Source organism: Mus caroli, chromosome 8 (genome assembly GCF_900094665.2).
Source record: "Mus caroli chromosome 8, CAROLI_EIJ_v1.1, whole genome shotgun sequence".
Classification (NCBI taxonomy): Eukaryota; Metazoa; Chordata; class Mammalia; order Rodentia; family Muridae; genus Mus; species Mus caroli.
In genome coordinates this window covers 94,826,811-94,836,760 of record NC_034577.1, presented here as the reverse complement: position 1 = coordinate 94,836,760, position 9,950 = coordinate 94,826,811, and the positions used below count along the sequence as shown (strand labels likewise).

The following is a 9,950-nucleotide window of genomic DNA, read 5'->3' as shown; positions in this document are numbered from 1 at the left end:
AAACAAACAAACAAAAAAAAACAAAAAGAGATGCGGAACCTCTCGATGCTAACTCCTCTACCCCCCTTCCTGAACCCGCCCAAGCCCTTCACTGTATCCGGCACACATTCTGGTCTGACGTCTCAAAGGCCTGAGCTGGTACCTGCTCACTTTTCATTTTGGTGTGCGGATCGGATCGCTAGGACTCGTCGCAGTAATTACCCTAAATGAAAAGGTTTTCAGCGCAACTTGACTGGCTGCAATGCGGCCAGGATGATCTGGGCCATTGCGCTCTATGTTCTGTGGCCATTAAGAAGCCTGGACATCGCCAGGGTTTTCAGGACAGAGTATACCCACAATCCCTATTTCTCCTTCAGCTCTCCCTTCTGACTCTCTTCCTTTCTGTCAGGCCGGGCCCTGTGTGGAGACTCCATCAGATGCCAAAAAGAAAGACCCTACTAATGTGGCCACAGCTTCTGCCATTTCTCACCTCCCCAGGCCTAGTGCTAAAGTCTTGTCTTTCAATCCCTCCTCCTGCAGGAGGGACTCCGCAGTATCAGTGTGCACAGCTAGCCACCCTCCTCTCTCCTTCTCTGCGGCTCCTCTATCCCCCTCCCCCAGAAACTGTCCCACAGTCTTTCCTACCTCTCCATCCCATGACACTGAAGATATGTGTTGGGAACCATCTCCGTGGCCTGCGGAGATGGACATGGATACCATGCCCCTTTCTGAGGCAGCTACACTGAGCTCACCCAAGGATCACAGTATGGCAGCAACAACCTCTTCGAGTGATGCCAAGGATGTTGAGTTCATGGACACCACCCCTCCTTCTAGAGCTGTCATACTGCATTTTCCCCCTGGCACTAACTGTGCTTCTAACAGTTTAACTACCTGGTCAATGTGGAGGTTTCCTACAGCTTGCCACTCTCATAGAGTTCAGTCTACCCGCACACGGCCCAATGAGCTGCAGTCTAATGGCCGTGTCCATATAAATAAACCATCCCCTGCAACAGCAGCAGTTGGCTTCCCTTCCCAGTCTGTTAGTGGTAGTAAAACTCGATTTGCAGGCTCAGCATCACCTGCTGACCGTGGTAGGCCTTCTGGCACGAGGCAGGCCAATGAGAAGCGCCCACCTGCTTCCTACATAGCCCCGTCCATTTTGGGGCATGCTCTCAAAATGGGAATGGGCACAGGGCAGTGCAGTTTATCATCCACCAACCTTACTCCCAGAACAGCAACATCAGTGAGACCTGTGGTGCCAGGAAGTGGAGATAACCACTCCATGGCATGGCCACCTAGCAACACCAGTACTGGTGGAAAGAAGGGCAGCACGGGACCTTTTCATAGTTTTCTGCTTGCCTAAACACAGCAGTGCTCCTATGAAAACGAGCTCTGGAAGAGAATTTTGTTTACAAAATAGTATATGCATGAGCAAAATTTGACATGTTCACTTCTGTTTGGGCCCCCACCAAAATCTACCTGTTGATTAACTGTAGTTAGTGTCTATGAATTTAGTTTGAATTTTTGGGGCACACTGATTATTTCCCTATTTATTCTGAGTTAATTTACTAGTATTCTAAGTTAATGTGTTCTCATGTTGATAATGTTTGCGTAATTTTCAGTTATTTATTAAAAATATAGTTGGTGTTGATATTTTTGCAAGTAACTTTGTATTTTCGGCATGGCTGAGTTTCATCCACACATGTATTTTGCCTTTCAATAAGACTGACGTGATTCTCTACTAAAATTGTTAACATGGAGAGGAGAGTTTGAGGGGAAAACACCAGAATTTAAGTTCCACTCAACCAATGATGAATTTTCTGGGGGTTTGTTACAGGTTTTGTTGTCATCGTTGTTTATTTAGTTGCTGTTCTTCCCTCCCAGTCCCTCCAAGTCTTCTGGACTGATTTCTTAAGCCATCCAAAACCAGCAAGAATGCAGTTGTGTGGACAGAAAGAGTTCTGTGAGAAGACTTCTATTTCTAGTATTTTTAAAATATACAATGCTTTATGTTTCTCCCCCACAAAAGTAGTTATATGGTGAGACCCCCTGTGTTAGTGTGTGCATATATAACTTTGCAAATTTCTTATTGGTAACAGTTTAAAGGAGCAAAGATCTGTCTGGGTCCACGTACCTACAGGTTTCTGTGCACTGTGGGTCCATGTCTGTATGCTTTTGACCTGAAGCGAGGCTACACAGAAGGTAGCAGGGGGAAGTGGTATAGAAAACTTCTACCTTCATGGGAGCCAGGAACTTGAGGGATCAAGAAGAGCCTGTGTCAAGCTAGTTTCCTCAAAAGTACTGACAGCTACATCCTCCATGCTAGGCATTGTCTCCTAACACTCTGATCCCCTCCCAAAAGAGTGGCACCAGCTGGAGGCCAAACCTCCAAACACATGAACCTGTAAGCCCACAAAAGCCCAAATCCCTAGTGTGTCTGTGCTTTGGAAATGCTGCTTGTTTGGAATTAATTATGCTTAAATGGGGTCATGCAAAGGGGATTCTAAATACAATAGTGTCCTTATGAGAAGTTAGCAGAAAGCACTGATTCCCTTCTTCCCAAGCCCTTGAATGACAAAGAAGAAAAGGCACAAATCCTTACATACAATAAAATAGATACCCATAAGGAGAGAAGCCTCATCAAAAAGCAAAAACGAGGATACTTTCATCATGGACACGTAGCCTCCATGACTGTGAGAAAATGAATGTCTATTAGGACACTCAGTCCAGGGCATTTTGGTAGCCGTACAGAGGGGAGAGGGAACTTGTAGAGCCCACCTCCAGCAGAAAGACAGGGCATCAAGTGAGGGATGGGGTTGCCGTTCCATAGTCAAAAACTTTGACCCATAGTTGTTCCTGTCTGAAAGAACTGCAGAGACAAAAATGGAGAGAAGCCTGGACATCGCCAGGAGGCTGAGGAAAAGGAGGTCCAGCGACAGGCCCAAATTGGGATTCAGCTCAAGAGGAGAACCAGAGGCTTGACACTATTCCTGAGACTATGGAGTGCTCACAAAAAGGGGCCTATCATGACTGCCCTCTGAAAGACCCAACAAGCAGCTGAAAGGGTCAGATGCAGATACTTACACTCAACCAGTGAACAGAAGCTGCTGACCCCTGTGGCTGAATTAGGGAAAAGCTAGAAGAAGCTGAGGAGGAGGGTGACCCTGTAGGACGACCAGCAGTCTCAATTAACCTGGAGCCCTGAGGTCTCTCAGATACTGAACCACCAACCAGGCAGCATACACCAGCTGATATGAGGCCCCTAACACATATACAGCAGAGAACTGCTGGGTCTGGACTCAGAGAAGATGCACCTATCCTTCAAGAGAATGGAGGCCCCAGGGAGTAGGGATGTCTGGTGGGGGAGGGGGTGGGGACATCCTTGTGGAGACAGAGGTCGGGTGGGGGAGGGGACAGAAGTATGGGATGGGGAAACAGTCAGAGGGTGGACTGGGAGGGATAAAATCTGGATTGTAAAATGATTAAATAAATAAATAAATGAATGAATGAATAAATAAAAGAAACAGAATAGAGAAATTACAATGCTAGGTTATTGAATAGAACCCACTTAGGACCCCAAGATATCCCAAGCCGGGATTCAATAAAGTTGTATCTTAACTCCTAGGACTACCTCCAGTTGTGCATATGCAGATCTGACTCATACACCAAAACAAAGCCCAGTATAAGAAAGATACAGAGCATCCCATGGCTGGGGTCTCAGTGGCCTGGCCACTAGCATGTAAGGAACAAATCCAAATAGCTCTATAAACACTAGTTGGCTAGCTTTAGCTCCGTCTTGTTATAGAGACCTCAGCTGTACAAGCCATCTCCACTTAACATAGGTAAAACTGCACCCAACACCAGCAGCTACCCCTTTTCAAGTGAGCAAGGGACACGTCTATGGTAGTCATATATTAGGGAACAAATGTCAACATTTGATGATGTTTATTTGTGCTCTTGGATTGAACCAGCAGGACAGATATATATTACAAAGGTGGTTCATTAGGTTGGCTTACGTAGTATGGTCCGTGAAGTTCAACAGCGGCTGCACAAGGGACTCCAGCAGAAATGAAAGAACCCAGGCTTTCACCGGTCATAAACCCCACTCTTGTCCATCTTTGGCTTGAGATTTCAGTCAGCCCATTTCTCTTAGGCATTTTTCTTGGGTTGGTCAAGGAGGATCTCCAAGGAGAAGAGCAGCAGTTCTTTCTGAGAGACTATTTGAGCCCAGTTTTGTGTACAGCAAATGTTGATTTATGCTTGCCTTCTGCAGCCTTCAGGGGTAGGTTGTTGTTCCCCTTCTACAGATCTAGAAACGGAGGAAAGCTTGTTGGAAGTGGGACTTTCAGTTGGACAGAGTGGCCTAGATGTGATTGAGGGATTTCCATTGCCCCAATCCTCCCATTCCAGTATGGGGCCTGCTCCTCGAATTAAAATGTAAATCAAAACACGATCGACTTTGTGTACCCAGTTTGGATAAGATTTACCTTTGAAGAATGGCTCCTTTTTCTATCCCAGCAGGCTCAGCTCCACCAGCCCCACTTGCTCTTAACGATGACCAGGGAGCAGGATAATAAATATTGCAAACGATGTGGCTTGAATGAGACACCCTATGAACCATAATAAAACCCCGGTGATTAATTCCAGGACTTGCTCTGCTCATATGAGACCTGCGGTGGCTTCCCTGATGAGATCAATACAGCGTGGCCGAGTGATCCTAATAGAAGTGTTATTATCTTTTAATCTTCGGGAAAACGCCAACTTCTCGAATCCGTCACTGGGCCGCCTGCTTTATTTTCTCGGTACAACCTTGAAGGCAGTTGTTTTCCCTGAAATGAAGATACATTATAGTCTTTTCAAGGATTTATCAATAATAAGACTTGGGCCGTCTTTGCAGGGCCCACCGCTAAAAGGCACATTTGTATGCTTCGAGTCAAACCTGGTCGCAGTGACCTTTGCTGTCAGCTGCTATTTTCCCCGCAGACAAATGCCTCTGGAGAAGTGAGTGGTAAAGACAGATATTCATGGGAAGGAGACAAGGAAGCGAGAATGAGGAGAGAAATAACATCACCAACAAGTAATCAGGAGGGTTTTAGAAAGCCAGGCATGTCCCTTGTTTAGGACTCTGACAGCAGAAATGGTCTCCATGGCCCTTGCAGGCAGTTGTATTTTTTTTCTTCCTTTCTGTAGCTTCTACAGGGTCTCCAGGGACTGGAACATAGCAAAACCAGCTGTGCGCCTCAGCAAAAAAATAAAATGTCACTGTCCAGTAGGAGTGTCCAGGGCCAAAGGAAGAAAGACAAATATCTCCCTAGTGTCATGCCTCCAGGGTGGTAGGCCACATGGGGACTGTGGGAGACAGAGGAGTTCAGAGAGGGGGAGGGTCCCTGTCTGCTGAGTGAGTACTTTTCCTGGAGAGAGAGAGAAGAGAGTGGGGAAGTGGTCTGTGCTTGGACTTGTTGGATGAATACATGCACTCGCTGGTAGGTGCCAGCTTCTGTTCCTGCCTATGTCCTGAACCTTTCTATTCATTCCTGAACAGAGGCATCACTGGACCCCAGAGAGTGCCAGTCAGCAAGAGCTGAAGAGGAGGAGAAGGGTCCCCCATCCCTCTCTGCTCCTTCTTGGTGCAGCACTTTCTCATTTGCCCCTCTTCCCTCCTTAAAGGGACATAGCATCTCTGGGTGGCAGGCACACAGTCATCCTGGGTGTCATCTAGACACACCACGCCTCTTACCTTGCACAGAGAGGGAAACTGAGGCTCACCACCTGAAAGGAAATGAGGAAGTGTGTCTTCCAGAAGATTAAGTGGAGTGCTCTGTCTCCTGGGCATCTGCTGAGGGGCCCCCTCCCCTCCATGTGTGTTCCGTGATGCCTTTCAGGGATCTAGGGCTCCCTGCAGAGCTCTAAGTTTCTGAGGCCAGCACCTTATCTTCTGGATTTAGCCAGCCACAAGGGGAGTGAAGCATAAAGCACCCCTGGGCGGGGAAGAAATAAGCAGGAAACCTATTCTTCATCTAGTTCCATTGGGTAGAACTCTGCCATGTGGCTTTGTCCACGGGACAGACGTTGAATGTGTGCTGTAGAAGGCAAAAACAGGAATTTGTAAACAACTGTGCCCCACTTTCATCTATAAAGTAATGAGATACATGCTACACACTAGATCTGAAGTGTCCTCTTCAGTGTCCCCTAATGTGGGGAGAGAAGCTTGCTCTTCAGGGAGAGGTGGAGAGGGGTGGGAGAACTTTGGGCCACTGGAAAGGCCTCGAAGGAAAGGGTGAGTTTCTAGTCTCTTTTCCTCTTTTGTCTCTAGGCTACCCAGTGAGCAGTTTTGCTCTTCTGTGCAAGTGCATGTCACTATGGGCCCCAAATCAATGGCATCAAAATTCAGAACCACAGCAAACGTTTCCCTTGTATCCTGTGATTGTCTTGAGAATTTGTTACAGTGACGCAAAGCTACCATGATAGAGACATAAACCTACTTTTAGATGGCCTACAGAAGGAGCTACAAGAAAATAAAATATTAGAGAATGCCTGACCAAGAGCAGGAACAAAATAAATGTCAATGTCAACTAACACAGGCCTGAGAGGCTGCTGGGAAAAGCCAGCACCTGTCCCCTGTTCCTTCCATACTGGTCTAACCTTGTTCTCGCGGTCCCGCTCTTCTGAGATGGACCTGTGTTCTGGATCTGAAAGAGACTCCCTGACTCCTGAGATAGATTTTTGCCACATCTGGTTTGTTCACCAGTCACACGGAAATGAATCATGGTCCATGCCTGTCAACTGAAAGTGTTGACAGCAGCTACCTCCCGTTATGACCTTATGACCTTTGCAAAGTAACCCTCACTTGGATTATATGGACCCTGCTTTTTTTTTTTTTTCTTAAGTCAGAGATTGTCAAGAGGAAAAACAGAAGTCATAGCTGTGAATTCTCTGACTCAAAAGTCCAGCTAAGCAGGATAGAGAATGAGTCTGCCTCAGATGGTGGCAGTGCAGGCTGATGCTCCTCAGTTCTCACAACCTGGAAGTCAGGATGCTCAGAACAGGCTCATCAGAATGACAGAACTGATAAGGGAAGAGACGTTGTGCAACAACACCCAGTGTTGGTTTCTCTCCAGAGTAGACTTACAAAGTTCTAGCACATTTTTCTCTTCCCTCGTCCCCCGTGTCAGCTGAGTCATGTGCTCCTTTGCCACTGGCTGAGACTCAAGAGACACCATGGCAGTCGTCATCCTGTGTGGGAAATCCATCTTCCTAGGAGATCACGAAACTGAAGGGGAACTTTAGTTCTCTGGGGATGTTTCTTTCCCAAATCAGCCCTCTGCACCCCTTGGAGCTTTGAGCACTCAGCAGATGGTCTCTGAATAAGCCCATTAGAGAAAATGGCAAGCTGGACAGGTGACAAGCAGCGGTGACGGGAGGGTGGGTCCTTGTGTGGTGAGGTAGCAGTATCTTGGCCATCCGTTCTTGCTTTATTGAAGTGCTTCCAGTTTTATGGAAGTTTAGGAGGGTACTCTCGAGGAGGCTCAGGCCATGCCGAAGGATGCCATCAAGCACATGTCCCATTGCCTGACGGTTAAGCACTTGCCTGTGCAGGTGCCTTAGTTCTGCTATTCTTTAGCCCAGTTCCATCCCTGCTTATGTGGATTCTTTTTAGATTACTCGGGGCGTTTATAGAACTGTCACCGTCCTCAGGGTGCTTCAGATGTTCCAGCATCCAGGGACATTTTTTTTTCCTCCAATGCATCTATGTCTTTCTCTTCTCCACCTGAAAGGGAGCTCTTGAACTTTCTAGGTGATGTATTAATGCACTCCTCTCTTTACCTAGGCATCATAACACTGACCGTTATTGTTGCACTAGTTACAGTCACCTTTACATCAGCACATCTGCAAGTGCCAAAAGGCCGACTGGTGCCTTTAGCTGCTAGCCCTCCGAATGACTTTTGGGGGCGAAACCATCAACACTTAGGTAAGGAAACTAAGCCATGCGGAGCGCAAAGGAATTATTGTCAGTCCTCCAGTCAGTAATTGCTGGATCCAGGGTTACTCCAAATTCTCATGGCCTCCATGTTAGCGTTCTTATATATTTAGACAAGTTCTGTCTAGCTCAAGATGGCCTTTCTGCCTTAGCCCTCTAAGTACTGGGGATTACAGGTGTGTGCAGCCACACCTGTTCTAACACTATGTTCTTCACCACTAAGGTTTGTCTTCTTCCAGGCTTTACAGTTAATATCGCATAGGTGAGTTCTTTGTCATATTGTCTGACATAATATATGCAGAAAAGATAATGAGATTTGGAAACAGACAGAGTCTTTTTTTGGAATCATCCTCTGGACTTAGGACCATATCATCTTGGTTAAGCTCCTTGGACTTTTGTTCCTCCGTTTTCCTTCAGTGAAGTACAGAGAAGCATGTGTACCTCAGGGTTGGATGTGGTGAAGCTTAGCCGATAGCAGGCATGACTAGGCATTCTGATAGTAGATCACTGTTTACAGTGTTAGCTTATATTTATTAAACATCCACTCTGTGGCACATGCCTTCTTATGTGATTCATAGGGATTAATTCATTTAACTCCTCATAAAAATGCAGAAAGTGGAATGACTATACTAAAGTCATATAAATTAGATTTTAGCCTTCAAAAATGTTATGGGAGTTCAAGAGGAATATTTGATAATAGTGGGACGGTCAGTTCATCAGGAAGTCACATATATAAGCGCTCACACACATGAGTACACATGCACACATGTATGAACACACAAGTGTGCAGGTACGCACACAGAGAAAGGGGGTGTATCTAAAAACTGAGCTTCAAAATATTATAAATTGAGGTTAGTTGGTCTGAGGGGAGAGAGACAATTAAAAATAAATTGTATAGATGTTAAAACCCCATCAAGAAAAGAAATAGAGAACCCAATTAGTAAAGTAAATGAAAAAAGGGATATTGTTACCTATCTTAAAGAAATAAAGCTAGATATACACCAAGTCACTATATTTCAGAAACTGGATACCATTTGAATGACATTATTTGTAAGTGAGGCCCATACACATTTGAAGAACTCTCAATAGAGGACACATCGGAAGACACATTCTTTTCAAATTCAGATGACTATCTAGCAAGGACTATATTCTGGGTTACAAACAAGTTTTGATAAGTGTTGGGAGAATTAAAATTGTGCAACATAGTCTTTGTTAATCTTTGGTAATCATGGAATGAAAATAGAAATTAAGAAAGTCATCTATGAAGTTCACAAATCTACAGAATTTGTGGGGGTAGGATAGAGAAAATGGCTCAGAGCAGAGGTGAGGTCTTCTCACAGAGGACCTGGGTTTGGTTCCCAGCATCCATGTTGAGTGGCTCAAAATTGCCTTTAACTCCAGCTCCAAGGGATCTGATGCTGTCTCCTGACTTCCACAGGCACTAACACTCACCACAATAAAATTATTACATAATATGGAGGTATATTACATATAAGGAGTTTGATTCACTACTAAATAACAGGTGGTTCTAAAACAAGTCATAAATAGATTATAATACATATTGTAGTTAATGGAAGAGAAGATGCAACATATCAAGACTTATTAATGGTAATTAATCAGTGCTTAGATGAAAATTTATAGTTGCAAGTGTGTACAGACATAAAAGAGAGAACTTGCAAGTACAAACTCCAACATTCCACCTGAAAACAGTTAAGACAGAAAAGTAAACTAAGATGCAAATGAACTAAGCTACTTAATGATGAAGATTGAACACGTTCTTCTTTCTCCAAGTAATTCATCATACTTTATTTTTCCTTTCAGGCTGCTTAGGCAATTCCTGGGCCAGATGATCACTCTATACATTTTTTAGATTGTGGTATAATTAGATCATTTCCTCCCTCCCTTTCCTCCCTCCCAGTTCTCCTATAATATGCTCCTTGCTCTTTTTTAAGTGCAAGGCCTCACTTTTATTAATTGCTGTTACTTGCACACA

At 45.0% G+C, this 9,950-nt stretch overlaps 1 long non-coding RNA gene across 1 annotated transcript in view; it reads right to left on the bottom strand.

The window, feature by feature from the left end:
- Window positions 1–3,941: 3,941 nt before the first annotated feature.
- Window positions 3,942–9,950, bottom strand: part of LOC110300656 — a 32,608-nt gene continuing 26,599 nt past the window's right edge. Inside the window, exons 2-3 of the long non-coding RNA XR_002378595.1 lie at window positions 4,467–4,808; window positions 3,942–4,288 (exon numbers count right to left, since the gene is read on the bottom strand). This is a non-coding gene — a long non-coding RNA (uncharacterized LOC110300656). The remainder of the gene's footprint in view (window positions 4,289–4,466; window positions 4,809–9,950) is intronic.